This window comes from Argiope bruennichi, chromosome 8 (genome assembly GCF_947563725.1).
Source record: "Argiope bruennichi chromosome 8, qqArgBrue1.1, whole genome shotgun sequence".
Classification (NCBI taxonomy): Eukaryota; Metazoa; Arthropoda; class Arachnida; order Araneae; family Araneidae; genus Argiope; species Argiope bruennichi.
In genome coordinates, this window is record NC_079158.1 from 105,037,145 (window position 1) to 105,059,443 (window position 22,299).

Genomic DNA, 22,299 nt, shown 5'->3' on the forward strand with positions numbered 1-22,299 from the left:
TATGATCTTTTTACGAGTAAAAAATTTATAGTAAAAAAATATTTAGATTCTAGAATTTTGGAGATGGAAGTTTTATCTCTTAACAGTATTGAAAATCTGTTTATTTTGAAAGTGGTGCAAGTCCATCTTAGATTGAAATTATATTTGACCAAATATATTACTTCAAAATTTAGCTCCGGTTGCTCTATGGTGAAGGAAATGTGGCCGTTTGACATCATGTCTGAAATCTAGGGTGTTTCTATTTATCTATTTTTGATATTGAAAATCGGTGGTTGTACAGTATTTTATAAATAATAAAAAGTATATCTTAATTTGTGTGTCGATAATAATGTTTACTTCCATCACCGATTATTCAGTCCAGAGACAACGAAATAAATATCATTGATCACAAATTTTTATTGTCAGGACATTCATTTCTACCGAGGGCCGCGGTGGACTGGTGGTAAGGTCTCGGCTTGTGAGCCATATGGTTTCAGGTTCGAGGCCCGATACCATCGAATAACCGTCGTGTAAGGGGGTCTGTTACACGTTAATATGTCAGACCAAACGTCCTCCCGCTGGTGTGGTGTGGTGTGGAGAGGGGGTGCCAGCTCAGGTGTCGTCCTCGTCATCTGACCGCGGTTCAAAATTACGAGATCCGTCCCAAAACAGCCCTAGTGTTGCTTCTGAACGGGACGTTAAAGTAAACTCATTTCTACTGAACTATAATGATTTTGGAGTGGAAGCATTCAGTAACTATTCAATGCAGAAACCAGTTCCTTGCATATTCCTCAGGATTGCTATAAAATAGTACAAAATTGTCGAAAACATAATAAATTTTTAGTACATGGAATGAAACATGAAAATTAATTTTCAACCCAACCTCTGGAAAAAGCGGCTTTAAAAAGAAAAAAAAAACGATGGAGAAACCGTGAATTGATTAACTATATGCTGGATCAGATTTACAAGGGATGCACCATACAAAATGTTCAACAAAACTTCGATAAAACGAGATTTTTAATTTAAAATTATCGATTTGTCAACACAAAGAGGAAGGTAAAAAATTCCAAGTAATTTCAGAAATATAAAATTATCTTTTATGTAAGAAAAAAAGGAGATTTATTACATCTGAAAAATACAAGGATATGATGGATTTATTACCATATATACCACCCGTTCATGATGAATTTTTTTTTAAATGTTAAGTCTTGAATAAAATTCAAATTGATTATACCTACGTATAAACTGAAATATATAATTTCATTGAAATTCTTAATACAACTGAATTGTTTGTTGTTATGTTATATTTTCTACTAGAATATTATTGGTTTTGTTTTCCTTTTTATAAAATGAATAAATATTTATAAAAATTTAAATAGTATTTGGTTTTTATTCTTAAAAAAAGGCTGATACAACTGAAATATTATTTCCCAATTAAATGAATGATTGCAATAATTCTTTAATTTTGAAAGTGGGGCAAGTTCATTTAATTATAATGGAACTCTTATTTTATTAGTCAGCCCTGGAAACACTATTGGATTATAACCCTACATTATCTGGGAGGGTTACCCTACATAATCTGGTACCACAAAATACAAACTATATATATATTAATACTTACCAATATTTTTAAATTTATTGAAACGCAAACCTTTAAATATCTCGCAATAACAAAAAATGGACTTGCCCCATTTTCAAAATAAACGGCTCATATAATCAAAGCCAACGATTATTCAAAATTACCAAATCATTGCTGAAAATATGGCAAGAAAGAAAATGGAATTATTCTAGCCAAAGAATTTGAAAATAAGTGAATTAATGACTTCACAATTTTGTTTTCGTCAACGGGTGGAAGTATGTCCACTAAATATATTTATCATCTAATTTCTCAACTTCCACTTATAATTTGCAAAGAATATTTAAAACTCATTATTCTTTATTTATTTTATTCTTTGTAAACTAATATTTAAAAAATATTTTTAAAATAGCATTTAAAATCAACAGAACATTCTGTAACAATAAATTAGCATCAAACATCCTTTTTCTATATTTTTATTTGGCTTAAAAGTCGGTTTTTTCTGATATTTTCTGAAATGAAGAAAAAAAAATGAGCTGTTTATTTTGAAAATGGGGCAAGTCCATTTTTTGTTATTGCGAGATATTTAAAGATTTGCATTTCAATAAATTAAAAAATATTGGTAAGTATTAATAGATATTTTTTTGTATTTTGTGGAACCAGATAATGTAAGTTTATAATATAATAATGCTTACAGAGCTGACTAAAAAAATAAGAGTTCCATTATAACTAAATTGACTTGCCTCACTTTCAAAATTGAGCCATTTATTTTGAAAATGTGGCAAGTCCATTTTTTGTTATTGCGAGATATTTAAAGATTTGCATTTCAATAAATTTAAAAATATTGGTAAGTATTAATAGATATTTTTTTGTATTTTGTGGAACCAGATAATGTAAGTTTATAATATAATAATGTTTACAGAGCTGACTAAAAAAATAAGAGTTCCATTATAACTAAATTGACTTGCCTCACTTTCAAAATTGAGCCATTTATTTTGAAAATGTGGCAAGTCCATTTTTTGTTATTGCGAGATATTTAAAGATTTGCATTTCAATAAATTTAAAAATATTGGTAAGTATTAATAGATATTTTTTGTATTTTGTGGAACCAGATAATGTAAGTTTATAATATAATAATGTTTACAGAGCTGACTAAAAAAATAAGAGTTCCATTATAACTAAATTGACTTGCCTCACTTTCAAAATTGAGCCATTTATTTTGAAAATGTGGCAAGTCCATTTTTTGTTATTGCGAGATATTTAAAGATTTGCATTTCAATAAATTTAAAAATATTGGTAAGTATTAATAGATATTTTTTTGTATTTTGTGGAACCAGATAATGTAAGTTTATAATATAATAATGTTTACAGAGCTGACTAAAAAAATAAGAGTTCCATTATAACTAAATTGACTTGCCTCACTTTCAAAATTGAGCCATTTATTTTGAAAATGTGACAAGTCCATTTTTTGTTATTGTGAGATATTTAAAGATTTGCATTTCAATAAATTAAAAAATATTGGTAAGTATTAATAGATATATTTTTAGTGTTTTGTGGTACCAGATAATGTAGGTTTATAATTCAATAGTGTTTACAGTGCACATTAAGCATATCGCATTTTTTGAAGGTGCTTTGCGTGGATGGTGGAAAAGCAAATTACATAAAAGCCTCATCCACATAAAAATTATACATTTTTCTTACATTTAATTCTGGGTTTAAATATTTTCTCCCGATTATGATTCCTTGTATAATGGCTTTCAAACTGAGGAAAACGTTGAATGTGTTGCTTTGCATCATGTACCAAATTTTCACTAGTTTTCCGGGAAGATCCTTCTGCCTGGTCACGTAAATTATTTCCCACAACTTCTGCTTTCAGAACACGGTTCAGTCGTCCTTTCGAGATATTAAAAGTGTGTAGAAAATATGTTTTACATACTAAAATATCTCCACGATTTGTGTTCAAGTAATATTTAAAACTGAAATTCAATGCCGCTCCTTTGAAATTTCTTGGGCTCTTTCTTTTCGTACCCAGTTTGCGAGTAAATCCACATAGAAATAAATTTTGCGCATTAAAATCTGCAAGTTTCCAAAATTCATTACAAATTTTTTCCTTTCTTCCTCACTAATTAGTTTTGTACATGCCCTTGAGCATTGGCAGTCTTTATTCACGAATTTTTTCTCGGGAATAATTTTACCTATTTTTGTGTAGTATTCTTCCATTATTTCGATTGTCTTTTCTTATTTTTTTGGATATAAGTAACCTTGTTCTCTTCGTAACTTTCCTCTGTAGCATCATCCTTTTCTGATGACGAAGTCAATAGTTCCAACTATTCTTCTTCTTTTTTGGAATTTTTTTTGAATAATTTTGATACGAATTGCCTTCGCATTAAGATCCAGATTCCAAGAGTCTTCTTTTATTACCGATTGCCATGGGTCTTATTTCTACAAACAAAATAAAAATAATAAAATTACTTGCAAATGAGGATTTTATTAAAGTGGCGTTATTACCCAGAAAATTTTTATTTTCTTTTGATACTTACCAAATTTACTTTTAGATGCATCAGAGTTATAATTTCCATTGTAATCGTTTTGAGCGATTTTTTTCTTTTTATTAAAAAAAAAACCACTATCCGTTATTTATTTATCAAATAAGAATGAAACTATTAAGGGTTTTTGTACGCCGAGAACAAAGAAACAAACGACGAACAAAGAACGACTTGTCTAGTATTTATTAGAAACTGAATTGGAACTTTCTTGCAAGAAGATAAAAGTGTTGCCAATATTAATAACATTTCTCGGTGTCGGAAGTAAACGTATTATTGTCGAAACACAAAATTAAGATATACTTTTTATTATTTATGAAATATAGTACAACCACTGATTTTCAATATCGAAGATAGATAGATAGAAATGAAATGGATATTTTTATGTTAATCTTTTTTTTTTCGTAATAAACTTTTAACTCTTTGAAATGATCAAAAAATAAATGACACGAGTGTTCTTGCGAGTTTCAGATTTTCTGTGCCATGCAGCGCTTGAAACTCTTTCACCTGATTCGTTGCTTTTGCATGAGGTTGCATTGGATTGGATAATACCAATGTCTTCTGGCATTTCTTCTATCGTCCCATAATTCCACTGTTTACTCCAAGAAATTAAAAATAAGATGAAGAGGAAACACAGAAGACGGTATAGATACATCCTAGATTCCAGACATGATGTCAAACGCCCACATTTGCTTCACTATACAGCAACAGGAGCTAGATTTTGTCGTTATATAATCGGTTGTTGAATCTAAGATGGACTTGCACCACTTTCAAAATAAACATATTTCCAATACTGTTAACAACTAAAACTTCCATCTCCCAAATATTAGAGTCTAAATTTTTTTTTACTATAAATTTTTTACGCATAAAAAGATTATAATAGGTTTTATCTATAATTACCATTATCTCCATTTTTTTTCAAAAATGGACTTGCCCCACTTTCAAAATAAACGGCTCAAATATTAGTTAACCAAATTACAAATACATCTGAAAGAGAAATATATAATCATACTTTTTTACGCTTATTCCCGTCTCCATTAACATTTCCAAAAGTTCCCAAGAGTATGCCGAAAGTGAGAAGCGTTCCTCTGCATTTATGATGAGGCTTTTTCTTATTTTGTAGAATTTCCATAGAGTCAAAGTGGGTTCACGAATAAAAAGTTAGAGAATAACTGAACTTGCTTCCACGCATTTTTTGGGAAACCTTCCGAGGAAAGAAAGAATGAAGTATCTTACGTCCGCTGCAATTTCATTTACAGCAGATGCTGGCAATATCACCATCTGTAGATAAGCTATATTGACAATTAATCTCGCAAGAGTAACTGAGGTGCTTATATTATCGATTTGTTCAAAATATATAAACATATAGCTAGACCAAAATATTTCTATCATGCAATTAAGTACAGCATTAAAGACTGGGTAAGAAAATGAATCTTCAATTAATCTCAAAGTGCTATTCAGTTCTTCGTAGTCCTTCAATATTTTTTTGCAATCAAGCATTGAGCTTGAGCTTTTTGCTTTAATAAGGAATTCGTTGTAACACAATTTCATGCATGTGCAGGCAAAGCAGCAGACGCCAACCGTGGAAATTATGATGTAATTCAATGTTAAGGGTGTCAGCCCCATTGTTTTATTTCGGAAATAAATGAAAACAACCTTTACTTCTTCAGAGACAGTGGAAGATTACAAATCAGCGTTCGATAATATTTTCTTAATCTTCCACTAAGAACTGCAGCTGCAATATTCAGATGAAGAGCACTCATGATTACCAAATAGAGTATAATCACCCTCTTAACAATCTTGTTTTGAATACTTTCCAAAAACGCAGATGTCAGTGAAAACTGACTAATCAATAAATAGATTTTGCGTCAGGTATTAATCAAGGAAAGGTAAATGGAGAGTTGCAGAAGCACTACGAAGAATAAAGTAATTTCGTCTTTAGATTTTGGATCGATAGAAAACTATTCAAGGCGTGTTAATAGCACAATCATTAAGGATAAAATAAAGATATACTTTTTTTTAATTCCCACACATGAGTACCAAATTTAAGATTTCGGAGCATTTTAGGACAAGCCACCACTTTTAATCCCATCAGATTAAAAAGAAATAAAATTGGTTCTAACGTTCTCAAACAATTATTTTTTAAATTCTTCTCAGTTGTGATAACGAGTATCATATCCAATGTATCTTAACTGAGCTGTTTTCTAAAAGGTTAGGAGTTAAAATGCCTCACTGATTCTGTAAGTTGAAGCTTTCAGTAAATTTATAAGTAACGCAACAATAATAATGAGAAGTAATAATTAATTTCTTTCTTTTTTTTCCGTTTAACATTAACAGAAAAATTATATTTACATATAAATTATAATTGCATGCATTTGAATAGAAATTATGTATGCATTCATGTGATTCTATTCTGTCTTTGTCTTTTATTCAGAATTCTTTTCAATGAGAAAAAAGCTCAGTTTTTATTTTCTGAATATAATATACTTATCAGAAAATAGTATTATGATAAAACTGGCATTTTCTGTATCATCATATATTAAGTTTTTAGTATTGCGTTTTTAGATATATGAAAATTTGTTCTGAAATTATTTCATGAAAATGCAGACGATGTATTATAATTCTACGAATGAATATATAATAAGCCAACAGACAGTGTCAAGCCCAATGAATTACATAAAGATAAATTTAGCTTTAGTTCTTAATATGCTTAATATATAAATATAATAATGTTATAAATATGCTTTAATTTATACTCTGCTTAAATTAACAAAATGAAAGTTTAACCGAAATCCGTGAGACATAAATTATTATTTACTGCAACAGAAATTGATCTGCTTACTAAGGACGGCACAAATGCTTTTATCTATAATTCCAAAATTTAAAATAGGAAAACAGAAGTTTTTAGATAATATGAAAAAAAGGATCATTCATAAAATGAGGAAACTTTTAGACCCATTAATCCTCTTTAATTTTTAAGAAATCTTTCTCCTACGAACATATTGACAATTTTTCTGGAAAGAGCAGTTGCTCAATAGCATTTACAAATAATTTTCTATTTGTATAGACTGAAATCAGAATATCTATTCCTCAAATCAAAAACATTACAAGGTTAAAAATTTTCACATCAAATGAAATGCCAGTGAACGTAACATACGAGAAGGTTAAAACATATTTAACAGCATGCGCAAAAAAAAGGCCTAAACAGACCCAAAATAGCACGATGGATATTTCTATATATTAAATTATTTCAAATTAAAAGTTGTCATTTTATAAATTCATTGTTTTTTATTTCATAAAGAATATATAATATTAATTTTTATTATGAAACCTTTCCCTGCAGTATTTGTGAAAATTTTAACATTTTTTTTTTAATTTTTTTCAATAGTTTGAAGTTATATAAACTATTTATCATTTTACTTTTATTAATAAGCATATTTCTGCGATTAAGTACGTACAAAAATAATAAAATAATAATGGATATTTGATATTAGAAATGTATTTAATATATATTTAGAGATTATTATCTTTTCTTATAATAAGGATGGATGGGTGTGTGTGCGTTGGCATTCTACAGGTTAAATTGTTTGACTTAGAATTACTAAATTTGACTCATACATACTTTGGAGCGTGGGAAAGTGTCTCTATCAGAGAATGTTTTAAAATTTTAATGATAATTTCCATTAATTAAAACATAAACGAAAGTGTGTCATTTTTCAACGATAAATTTCAAAAATATTATAACACAAAAATAGTTTTACATCATTTTAAAGTTTTAACAATTATATTTCAATGATACAAATGTTTTCAGCAATAAATTAAATTTGTATTTTTAATGAATTAAAAAATATTTTAACAATATTTTTCAGCAATTTATTTCGTAGAAATTAAAAACATTATTAAAATTATTAACAACATTTACTTGCACGAGCACGTTATTGGAGCTTCGGAAAATATTTGCTTTTATCAAAGCGTTTCCATCCCCTTGACAAAAATTCAAATTTAAAAAATGAGTTAACTATTACTGAAAATTAAACTTAGAAAAGAATAAATTTTAGCACGCGTGTGCACAAAAGGAAAAATATAAGATATTAAACATGAGATTTTATAGAAAAAAAATAAAGGCAAGAAAATGTTTTCTATTATCTTTTACGGCATCTGTAATATTAATACCTTAAATCAAATTTTATTAGTGGCAAACATGGTTTAATATATAGCGGATATCCACTCTCTTCAGATTCAACAGCTAATTTGTTCATCTTTAGTAATAAGCATACATCTGCTAACTAAATGGTTTAAATGAAGTAAATAATTATATTTTATGCCATTTGAGTCGATAAATACTCTGATGAATTAGGAATTTTAAATTTTTACATAGACCCTAAGCCCTGTGAATCATATTTAGCAAAATATTCTTCACCTACCATATCATCGACCTCTCAAAGAAGATCCGCCAATCAGTGGCCAGGGTTACTCTACCCTAATTGGCTTAAATTTATGAAAATGCTGATTGTTCTAAAATTTTAATATTCAAAACTTCGTAAGTCCGTCACATTTGATTGCAGCGCTTATGGCGCTTATTTATTTATTTAACAGTTGGAATGTCAAGAATATTTCGAAGAAAATGATTCCTTAAGATCAAATGACTGTATAAAATTTAAATTTCGTAATTTTTTGGTCATTTAAATCCTTTTGAAAATAAAACTAAAAACTGAATTTTATGATGATTCATAGAAATTTTTGTTGAATAATTTTTTGAGATATTACATAAATAATGTAAATTATTCTATAGAGTACATAAGATTTCAACGCCGAATGACTCTGTATGTTATTCATATTTGTAAAATGCATGGTTGGTTTCAGAAAAAAAAAAAGATTTTATATCAATCACAATTTGGCTTATCCACTTTAACTTAAAGCTCAATTTTTACAGGAATTGACAGAAAGTTACAGAAAAATACATAATACAATGAACAAGACGGCTTAAGGCTTCCAAAATAGTATGAGTGAATTATATGACAATCAAAATTTAAAACTTACAGATATTTTGCTGAAGAAACTGTTAAGAAGCTAAGTTACATGAAATATTTAGTTAAATATTTTAGCGAGCATTAATACTGGCGAACCTACTGGTCGCCAAATGCGGTTAGTTGATGTCTTGATTCATTCCGTTGAATACCAAGATAAAGAAACAATATAATTATAATCTAAATATATAAACGGCTGACATACGTTTCAACAAATCGTGATTGTTACTTATTGTAGAATGACAATATTCAAGTATAGACGTATGAATTTGAGACAGATTCATTCATTAAACGTTTTTACAAGTGTATTCAATCCAACATTTCATTCAACTTTAATAAGCTGAGTGAAATGTTAAGAGTGATGTTCTGTTGCAAATGTAATCGAAATGTTTCCTTGTGTCATCAAAAAGTACATTCAGTCAAAGGAAAGAAGATGTAAAAGAAATAGACTTCAAATACAAAATGTAATCGAGCGCAAAAATAGACTTAGCCATAACCAGTTAAAAAAATCTTGTTAAGACCAGTAATTTACATTTTCTCGCCAAGTACGTCAAAACCGTGCCAATCATCCAAAAATGTTCATATACTGCCATTCTGGATGAATACCAGCAATGGTTACAAACGGCTTTTAGAGATTGGAATAAAAAATTGTGACGTCTGTATTGTGAGAGAAATTGACACCAAATATTTCAATTTTGGCGAACATCTTAAGTCTAGTGTAAATCGTTATTCAATATTCGCACCTTCCAAACGAATTGCATTGATAAGAACTATAATTCAACAACAATTTTGATTTACTTAATTGCACTGATGCCAAGTGTTATTCAACGAAACACTTTTATTTAATTGAATTGTTTTGAGATGGAATAGGAATTAGTGTTCCTGCAAAAAATAAAATTCAACTTTTGCTATTATTCCATTGAAATGCAATCTGAACTAACAAACATCCGTACGAGAATACATTTATGAAACGTTCTTTCTTCTTTTGATAGAGAAAACGAAAAAGAAAAATTCAGAAATATGGTTCACAAGAGAACAGTTATTCATGTCGCTCGAGTTCTACAAAAGGTTACTCAAAAAAGAATATAAAAGAATGTTGCCAATCTCCACAATGGATCTGCGAAAACTATTTATAGAAATTATTAAAACATAATTCGATGGCAATTTCAACAGCCGCCTCAACATCACAATGGATACAGTCTTCGACAGTTATATAGGTAGATATAAAATTTTTAAAAAAGCAAGATTAATAATTCATTTTTTTTCTTTGATGACAAGAATATGGCCATTATAAGTTAAATAAAAAATTTAATTTGTTAGATATAAGAAGTTTTTTAATATTATTTTTTAATAATTATGTTAAAAATCCATAAAAATTTTGAATCAGTTTTAAAATTCCAAAAATTGGTACCGATAACTGGGACGCATATTTGCGTTTCTTACACTTTATAGCTGATATCAGCTTACACTTTATATCAGCTAAGTATAGCGTCAGCCAGTACAATTGAAAGAATTTTTATATTTATGCTATTTAACTGTAACAGAATAATTATTCTGAACACATCAAAGAGGGTTTTCTTCTTCGAATTTTAGTAAATTAACTACTTCCTCAAATGCGCAAAACGACTTTCAACCTTTGTATAAAAATAGAATTTTATTAATAATTTCTTCAGTGAGCTTTATGCAAATTTTCAAATCACTTAATGATTTAATTTCTGAGTCTACGCTCGAAGATGCATATTGACATCCACTTTTTTGACATTTAAATGCATATTTTCGATTCAAATAAGCTTTTAAAAATCCCATTAATATAATGTAAATAACAGAGATAATTTTAATATCATTACCCTGTCCATGTAAAAGAAATAATCTATAGAAGTGTCGTTTTCCGTTCGATATGTATTAAACCATAGAATCATCTAAACATGTAAGTATTGTTACAAACCTGTAATTTCTGCTTCCCATCACGAATAATGTCATCGTAAGAAAGACCGTTTTATGATCAGTCCTGTGGATGCTGATCGGGGGCCGCGTCAATGATCTCAGAGCTTGGCGACCATTTGGCGACTAGGTAACGAATTTGGCTATTTGGTGATAAAACGGATATTGCTGAAAACATCGAGAATTTTATCGATCCAGCCAATAGAAACTGAGAAACGCCCAGAACCTTCTCAACCCGCCTCCCTGGATCTATAAAAGGCCGGAAGTCTAAAGCTAAAGTCAACCTTATGTCATTGAAGATTTATTATTGAACAACAACAGATGGCATGTCAGCTCCGTCGATTCTTCGACACCTGTTCGGATTGAAGGATTGCACTGCTGATGAAACTGAGCATCTTAGACGCTCAGCGAATTGTCCTGCTTGCGGACATTCTACCCTGATCTACTTCAGAAACGGACACTGCATGGATTGCCATGCACCATTACCAAAGTCAATTCTAGAAGAAGCTGGCATTATTTCCACGACACACCACGAAATCTCACCCCCTGAAATAAACATGGACACTCAAGATAGCAATAAAAACTGGGAGGATAGATTCATCACAACAACAACTTCAACCTCCAGATCTTCAACACCGACCTCAACACGTCAAATTCCGACTGAAAAACCCATTTCTCCCCAGACTCCACTTCAAAATTCAAACTCAGATGTCACCATGGTATCACCAGTATCACATAAACAGAGAATCCCCCAAGACGATTTCCAACCTGTTCCGACCAAAAAAGCAGCTAAAACGCCCCGTACCAAGGAAAATTTCAAAATCAGCACGGAAAACACCTACTCACACCTACAAGAAGAAACTGACAAGCCGCCAAAAACAATAGCACCGATCAGCCTAGTTATTCAAGATAACTTCAATCTAATCTTACAAGAAATAAAGAGAAAACACCCTGGAACAGAAAACCAATACCGAAGAGGCTTTATCCAAATACAACCAAAAGCAGAAGATGCCAGACAAGAAATAATTAAACTACTCCAAATGAAAAAACAAGATTTTATCATCAATGAAGCCCCTGAAGACAGGCCTATCAAAATAGTAATTAGAGGACTCCCGATCAACTCAAAACCAGAAGACATTAAAACCGAACTTGAAGCAAACAATTATCAAATACAAAGAATCAGCCAAATGAAGAATTTCCGATCCAAAACCCTCCTCCCATTATTTCTCGTTGAAGTCCGAAAAATTGGTAACTACAAGAACATTTATAACCTCAAGTACCTATGTTTCCTGTCCGTGAAGATAGAATCATACAGAACCAAAAATACTGCTACAATATGCTACAACTGCTCCGGTTTCCACCATTCTGCCAGAAACTGCCACATTAAACCCAAGTGCATTAAATGCAATGGAAACCATCCCACCCGAGACTGCCAAATAAAAGAAAAAATTGAAAACCCTGGTCTGCATCAACTGCAACATGACCGGCCACCTTGGAGCCTGGAAAGGATGTCCTGCAATACCAAGAGCCCGAATCCCAACAGAAAACTACCCCAGAAGATCCTATGCAGAAGTTACAAACAGAAGAAATCCCCAAAACATTGAAACTAACCCCTCAAGAGACCAAGAAACCGCTTTAACAAGACCAAAATCCAGACGGCCACAGCCTCTCCAGACAACTTTAACAGGCGAAATTGACGACATCAAAGAATTAAAAAAACACCTCAATGACCTCAGAGAGATCAGAGAACTTCTGATTGAATTCCCCAATATCCTTCAGGCCATCAGACTTAGTAAAACAGCAAAAAACAGGCAAGAAAAACTACTCATAATCATAGACGCTCTCATCCCCAACAACTGAACACCTAACAGACCTCCTGATTCGCCCGCTCCTACATCTCCTCAATAGTACTTAAGACGATGCTCCTTTCACCCAACCTCATTCAAGACCTTTCCCCACTTCTGTTTAGACCATTTTTCGTAATGCTCCAAGTTTTTAGTCGATCGGAGATGGCGCTCCTAATGTTTTCCTTGTGTCCTTGTGCTAAAGTCAACCAGATCGGAATCGGAGTCGTAGACGAGTAACGAGTCTTCGAGAGGATAGCGAAGCAACGGCGGATGCCAGCTTTGTGTGGAACGCAAGTTAGTGCTGAACCTAGATGTGTGCCGAGTCCTGTTGTCCATTGTGGAAGCACCGTCAAGTTGAGTAGAATAGCCAGTCTTATGGTAGTGAATCGGCAGTTGGATACAACTAAAGTGAGGTGACAGTGAGAAGTTCGGCCATTTGGAGAGACCGTGTAGCGAAGCTCAGAAGAATCCCCTCTCCTGCTGAATTCTGTCTGTCCGCTTCGTGTGCTGTGGTCTATTACTACTTGTGGGCTACTGTCTACTGTAGTGCGCAGCTGTGTGTTTGCTTGTGTTCGTCTCGACTATGTATATTTGTCGTTGTGTATTCGTCGTTCTTGTGTATTCGTCGTCCTTGTGTTAAATAAACGTCGTTGTTGTTTTCTACTCAAGGACAGTTTATTTCCCATCAAATCTAAAAAGAATCCCTACGACCGGAAGAGCTGATTCCGTAGCAATATTCTGTTTTAATCTCCTTTGTATATTCATTTTAATTTCTCAAAGAATAAATAAAACTGCATAATTCGATTAAATAGCCAGACTTATAACAATAAGTAATTTGTCGTGAATATAAATCTTTTATCGTAAATAGATTTTAGTAAAAAATTTCTTTAAAATACAAATTTATATTCCTCCTAAATCCTTTTAAAAAGTTTGGATAATAATTGAAGTGCATTTTAATAAAAACATCTTTCCATTCTCCAATGTCTGAAGAAATAAAATTTTTCCCTAATTAATTACTTTCTCTTATTATGAAATTGCTGAAAACATATCTCATTATATGAATGAAAACCAGCAGAAATTATTTCGCATTAAAATAATGGATGCATCATTAAATGTATTCATTGAAGTAAAATGCATAAAATTCAGCTTTTAATTATTGTTGAGTACAGACAACACAAACATAATCCACAGTTATCGCATTTGCTTATTATTCTTTATTCGTTATTGTTAACAATTTAATACAGTTACGATTACCTGTACATTGAACATATTTGGGAATGAACAATGTACCAGAAAGCCTGAATGTTTATTTTCAAAATTAGTGCATACCTTATAAATCATTCTTTTTTATTATTATGAATTTCAATAAGTATTGTTGTGGTTTCATTTCCGACTATTTTTATAAGACTTTTATTTCTGCTTTTATGATACTGTGGCGGATTGTGTTATGAGCGAGGATAGAACCTGGGACTTTGTGGTTCGCAGCCGAGTAGCAAGACCACAAGACAAAAGCAATCGCTCATTTTTCGTAGTTGTTATCTGGCTTATAAGCTTTTTACCACAATACAATGTCTCATTTACATGTAATGCGATCTTATTTAGGTCTATTTTACTGTACTTAAAATATACTTCGAAAATTTTGAAACGATGTCGATGTTTGGCAGCAAAGCGCAAAACTTAAGTCTAAATTCAAATAATAGTTTTAAAATGTAGAATACTTTCTGGTAGCAATTTTTTTTTCTTTCTTAAAAGTGAAATGACATTTTCGGAATTATTTTTCATAGAAATTAAGCGAAGTTATTATTATAAAATCGGGGACTAAGATAATCTTGCACCATCCAAAATAAAATAACAAAATACAAGCACCAAATAAAAGATTTCTATTTTTTATGCGTTAAAAAAGTTTTTAAACTCGAAGAGATATGCAAATAAAAAATTTAATCTTGTGGTATATCATAAAAAAATTAGAAAAAATTAAATCTGTTATTTAATTCATGCAGTAGAAACATTTAATAAAAGCCCGTGTTTATGGAATTTTGAAGTATATTCGTTTACTTGGTATAGATATATTTTTAGGGCCTCAAAGATACAATGCTTCATTAATTGCAAACTATTGTTTCAAAGATGAATTTTCGAAAATATATTACCGTCATCCAACATATATTTGCGCATTTGCATAAATTTAAATATAATATTGTCCAAAATTGGCTTTTATTAATCCTTTTTGAAGTTTATAATAGAGAGTAAATTAGAGACCTGATTCCTCTAATTCTTACAAAGATATCAATATTTCATTAACAAATGAACATGACTTTCTCAAAGGGAAACTATCAATCCATAAATAACCAATGTGCAAAATCACCTATATAAAATTTCCTGAATCTATATAATAAAATATACATTGTATTTAGAGAGCGCTAATGCTGCTACAACTAAAACACAAATGAACTTAACCAAATTAAAATTAGAAATAAATATTAAGTTTAAAGCCAAAGAATCACAAAGAAAGATTTAATGAATCCGGCCCGAAGACTTTCTCAAGGGTCACCCTCAGGCAAGGATTCAAACCAGGGATTTTTTCTGTGAGGGGTCTGACTTTCGTCCAACAAACTGACCCCTCGTGACTCGAAAATCCCAGAAAATTGAGTTTTTGGAGATAAAATTAGTGTCACAAGATTAAAGATAATTATACTCAAACAAGTAAAAACATTTGCAAAAAAATCAATCCAAATAAGACCACAGCAAATCAAAACACAAAATACCATGAAAATAGAACCAAAATAATTTAAACAAAAATTTTGTTAGCTTTGAGTGTTAAATCAATAGATGGCGCTTCAATTTTGATGACGATGCATTATGACGAAACGTGGTAGGCGTATATAGCTTTAAACGTGGAAAATTTAAATGTAGTTTAATTTAACGAAGTGCTTTTGCAATAGCAAGTTTTTACCTCACGTTTGTTTTCTTCGGAATTGTACTCTCAATTTGTAAGTATTTTGCCTTTTTGTTTAAATTATTTCGGTTCTATTTTCATGGTATTTTGTGTTTTGATTTGCTGTGGTCTTATTTGGATTGATTTTTTTGCAAATGTTTTTACTTGTTTGAGTATAATTATCTTTAATCTTGTGATACTAATTTTATCTCCAAAAACTCAATTTTCTGGGATTTTCGGGTCACGAGGGGTCAGTTTGTTGGACGAAAGTCAGACCCCTCACAGAAAAAATCCCTGGTTTGAATCCTTGCCTGAGGGTTACCCTTGAGAAAGTCTTCGGGCCGGATTCATTTAATCTTTCTTTTTGATTCTTTGGCTTTAAACTGAATATTTATTTCTAATTTTAATTTTGTTTTCTTAAAGTGAAAATATTTTTAGCATTTCATAAAAAAGAAATTATTCTTATCTTGCAGACTGGATTGAAATAAGAAATCAGTCGTGTAAACAGGTGGGCAACTAATAAAAGTAAATTTCAATTGTAAGCATAAGCAAATATTTTTATTTCATATCAGGCTGTCAATAAAATATGTATGCAATTTTGCTGAAAGTCATTCGTAGATTTCTATTTCGAAAATTATGTTGTTACATCATCTCACTTCATAGGATCCGTGCAAAATTTCATACTTCTTACAAGGAAACATAAAGAAAAATGAAGGAACAAATCTCATAAGAGTACGTACTCGCAATGTACGTTTTTACTTGTCAATTTAATCCTAATTACATGCATATTTTCTTTTGCACTCAGAAAATAACAACATCCTGTTTCATAGTTCTTTCTACATCAAACTTTTCCTTCTTCAATTTTGATGTACATTTAAGTCATAAATAAGTACATAGCTCTCATACATAAGTAATTTAATTGTTATATTTAGACTAGTAAAACAAATTACAGAAGAAAGGTACATCTAATGCAATTATGCCAAAAATATTTGAAAGTAACTCAGATAATAGCCAATAAGTATTTTTATGAAGAATGTGAATTTGTGTCTTCAATATTCAAGACCAATAATCCATATGTCAAAACAGAGCCATAAGTTGCGAGTACAAGAGCAGGATTCAGATTTGTAATGCCATAAGCAGTCATGCTTGGGAATTTCATGCTTATCATGGTTTGCACGAATCCAAGGGATTTGCTGTTTCCGTCAGCATCGCCTTGTAATCTGTTCAACTTCAATTGCAGTTTCTTCTCAATATCGTTAATGTGCGACGAGATGTGGTATCCACGGTAGACAATAGCAACTAAGATAAGTAGACCAAGGATCAACCTGCAAGCACTCTCCCAGTGCAAGGATGAGGCGTGCGATGCGGTTTTCATTTTGAAGAATGACACAAGGACGATATATGTATTTAGCCATTGCCAACACAACAGTAAGAAAGTGGTCAAAGAAACCGCTCTCTCGGTTTTATGAGTCACCTTGAAAAGCATGGTATAAGATTCCAAGAGTTTAAAGATTTCATTAGGATGAGAATTGGTCTTCAAGACACTTTTCATTTTTGCATAAAGATCTTCAAACAATTCTCCGACGATGTAGTACAGTGTACAAATAAGTATTGCTAGCGAAGCTGGCAGTATAAAGGCAATGAAGAAACTAATGAATATAATCATGGTTCTGACAGATACTGAAGTAACAGAATCGTCTTCCAATTGTCGGAAAAAGCTGTAATACATTTTATATTCAACAGATGTTTCAGATATAATGAATCCATAAAACGCAGCTAAAAGAGTAGGAATCAAGATGGCGAGTGCTAATGCTATGTTTATGACAGGATTCAAATTTCTGTTAGTTACTTGCAAATGAGTCGCAACTGTTTGACACTTCATCATTAAGTTTTTAATCAAATACCTTTTCCTTTTGATGTCGTGCCAAAGAGCAACAGAAATTAGATTCGGAATCAGAAAAGGAATCATCACTTCGGGCGTGGACATTTTACATCTCAACAGCATTGACCAGCTCAGGACTGCATACAGAAGTATAGCGTACAATAAGAACGGAAACATGATGCCTCTGAATTCATTGAAAATTTTCCTTAGAAATTTTTTTCTGTCATGAGGTTTTTGATAATTCAAAATATCAATACCCAAAATTTTCAAAAAGCACCACAAAAAACTATATTCACCACAGGAACTCATTCTCTGCTGATTTTTGTCGGAAGTATATTTTAGACTCCTGAGTGCAAACCACTTCTATTTCAAACATATACATTGAAACTCTTGAGCCATCAGTGCTTTTATATTTATTCCCACTGTTCAAATTTCTTTTCAATCATTTCCTGATAGATATCTGAAAAGTTGTAATTGAAAATAAACTATGATTATTGATTTTCATTATCCAGATAGAATTCGTCGTTTGAATAATGATGAATCTAAATATGTATTCATTATTGTTAGAAATAATGCAACATTTTTTCTGCTTGAAAAACATGTTTCAACAGTTTATTGTAATAGAATTAATAAATAACGCAAAATAACAATATTTCGTTAAATATTTAATAGTCAAATTAAATATTAAAATTGTTTTGTGAAGAAGCGTTTCCAGACCTCTTGCGTGTTCTTCTATCTTTTTGTCCATCAAATAATGAAAAGTGTATTGCTTTAAAATATTATTTATTGAATTGAAAATAGACATTACAAATAAGAACAAAAGGTTTGAATTTGAAAATCCATTAAATTAAAATTGGCTAAAAATAATGTATTTTGATTTGAAAACCTACTTATAATTTTACTTGCATTTAAAAAATCTAAATACTATAATAAAAGATTGTCTTTTATAAAGTTTCAGTTGAAAAATGTTATTCATTTGAAATTGAATTAATATTTTGAATAAATCTGTTTCTATTTCGTCTATTCGAATAATAACGAGAAATTTGTTAGTCCAGGTTTGTGTCTGGCTTTATAGTCACGTGTTTTTATGTCGAGCTACTAAATTGATCAAATAAATTTTGAATTCTAGAAGCAGGTTTTTGTTTTCCATTTTAGATAAAATTTTAATTTATTACAAATTCATCAAAATTTTGATACTTTATCATCTTATTAATCCGAAAAATAATTGGTTTTGCGCTAATTTTTATGGTTCATTTTTTATGGTATTAATATATAAATATTAAGCGTATTTTACAAAACTGTGTTTCTTTGATGAAGTGAAATCAAATCATCGAATCATTTTCATCTTCGTTTTCCCAAAGTTCATGAATAAAATAAGAAGTTTTGAATAATTTTACTTTATGCTGAATAAATTTCATCCATAAAACATATTTTTATTAAATTTTTAAATTTCTTAATCTTACAATTATGTTTTAACTTCTGAAATGAGCAAAGGCGGTTAAGAGCGGCGGTTACGGTTTTTAAAGAGTATCCAGTTTTAAACATTGCTGCTCTTTTTCTGTTGTATAATTGATTGTATAAAGACCGAAAATTAAGAAAATGCTTGTACAATCAACAGAGCGACGTATGTCTTTCAAAATGATGTGAGTGAAATATCGTTCTAAATGTTAAGTTTAAAAATATTTTTCACAGGATAGTATTAAAACCAAATACTGAAAATACTGCAACCAATTTGCCCAAAATATTTAAGTAAAATTAATCACCCAAAGAGCACTAATTGGGCCTCAAAGACGTTTAGATTACAATATTTAAATGAATGAAATAATGCATGCTTATAACAATGAGATTTCCAAGGAAATTGTGAGAAGATATTATATATAATATTGTAATATTAAATATAATAATGCTGACTGTGTAATTGTGGGTGTGTCTGTTCTTTCTGTGTAAAAAGACCTGTGTCATTGTCCTCATCTCGAAGACGATCAGAATATTTTCAGAACTATCGAACACTCCTTCCAATAATAGTTATTATTATTACAAATAGTTTTCTAACTCCCTCCGCTGATTGAAATCAACTGATTTATTTCATTTGATTATTTTCGCATTGTAAAATTAAGATGAAAAAATGAAAGTTGTTAAACAAAAAAATTTAAATTGAGAGTTTCCTGCTAATAATACTTTAAATGAAAAAAGAAAACTTGAAGAATTTTGGGCTATGTAAAATAAATCAAATCTGTAGATTTCCTTAATGAAGTCTCTCAGAAATTTTAGTCTTCCTACAATAAATATGTATAAATATTGCATGCCTTCATAGCAATTATTTGCAAATGAAAGCGATTTTACATTTGTATCTCGATATATATATCGTCAAAATTTCACTATAAAGAGCTCTGATATCTGTTAATATTGTTGATGGATAAGTAATAGTAGCTGCCAAAACAAGAATGAACAGTTTCCAGTTTATTTTGCTGTAAAGAACTCACGAAATCAACTTGAACATTGATGCTTGATAAATGATAGTTGCTGACAATACAAGAAATAAAAATTTATTATAATATATGCGATGAAATTATGTATTACATTCTAATTCTTGAAATTTGATACATTCTTTAATATAAAAAGTTTTGGTAAAGTACTAAATAAGAAGCAAAATAGAAAATTAATATTGCCCTAATTTTTTTGTCGATTATAATATTTATTTCAGAAAATAAAACAAAAGACGTTTTCACAGGAGGTAAATTCTATTTATGAAAATCTTGTAGTAGTAATTGAGGTGCGCATATTATATATTTATTCAAAATATATAAAAGTACAGCTGTACCAAAATATTTCTACCATAGAATTAAATATAGCAGTAAAACTGGGATAAAAAAATTGAATTTTTCATTTATTGTCAAGGTAGTGTACAATTTTTTATAATCCTTCAATATTCTCTTGTAATCAAGGAAAAAAAAATGTCTACACAGTAGGATTTCAAAATGTAAATCTCACTTTGAAATATCTTTTGCTCTATTTTGTCTTAAAACACATATTTTGAATTACGAACTTTACATTTTGGTGAATCAATATCCATATTGCTATTAAATAATGGATATTAGGGATTTTTTTCCATGAACTGGGAATAATTCCTGGTCAATATGTATTAAAATAATATCTAAGCGTTGATAAAGAAATAAACTTTACTTAAAATTGTCAACTTTTTATAACAACAAAATTGCTAGAAAAATTTTAAGATGGAAAAAAGTGAAACGAAATTATGAAATTTTTGTAAATTAATATATATACTACAAATGTGGTGAAATCTAAAGGAAAATAAGCAAGTTTATATTAGTACAAAACAAATGAAAATTTAATATATTTTTTTTAATTCGCAGTTTGCAGAAATTTTCATACGCAAACTTGATATTTAAAAAATTTATGAATACATTACCTTGAATCTTACTTGGAGTGTTCTAAAGGTAAAGAAATAGGGAGAAAGTTTTGAAGACAATATTAACTTTTGTATAATATACTATAGAATATAAACTATAATATAGAATATAAGCTATAATATAGAATTATTTAACTATAATATAGAATATAAACTTTTGTTTCAGAGCTGCCTAATATTAATTATCAATAATGAATTTTGTGAAATTTCTAAAAAAATACTCGATAAATCATAACTTTTTTGAAATTTCACATATTTCTTAAATATCAGTTCATTGTCTTCAACACTGCTGCATTATGTTGTGTGAAAAAATAATTTGAATATATGAAGTAAAAGTATTTTGCTTTTTGTTACAATTTTCACGGTTTTTTGCCTAAATTGTTCCATTTTTTGAGTCTCAACTGGTGTGAAATTTCTATATTAATATTTTTCATTGTTTTGAATCACAATGATCCAGAAAATGAAGTATAAGTGCAAGTTAGAGAAGTTTTTCAAAACAAGTAGTCAGGTACCTGAAAATAAGCGAAGTTTGCTTCCTTTTTTTATTGGAGAGACAATTTTAAAAGAAAAATAATTCTGTGCTTCTTGCAGCACTTTCCTTCTATACAGGCAGCCCAGGCTAGAAACGTCACTTCTAATTCTAAAGCCAAATGAATATCATCAGCTCAATCATTCATGCATTAAAAATAGAATTTCAAGGCTCTTTACATTTTTAATGTAATTATATACTTTTTAAAATGTAATGAGCTTGTGTATTACGATTATCTTATAATATTAGAAACAAAGGGAAATTAATTTTTGTAAAATAAATTACAATAGAAAAACATTAAAACAGAAATCGTTATAAAATTATACCTGATACAAAACATTTCTATACGTAATAATTTTTATGTAAAATGAATTAGTCATTTCTAAATTCTCTGCGCATCGTTTCCAGAAAGAAACACAATTGATTATTTTAAAAGCAGAGTGCTAAACATAATTCAGTTGTATATTATTAATAGTTAACGTCATAAAAAACTAAAATTATTTTAATTCTCTCTGCAATTGCAGGCCTTAATAATACATTCAAGCAATACTAATTTGACTTCTTAAAAAGAAACAGTTAGCCATTTATCATCAGTATAGAGTACAAGATTTTT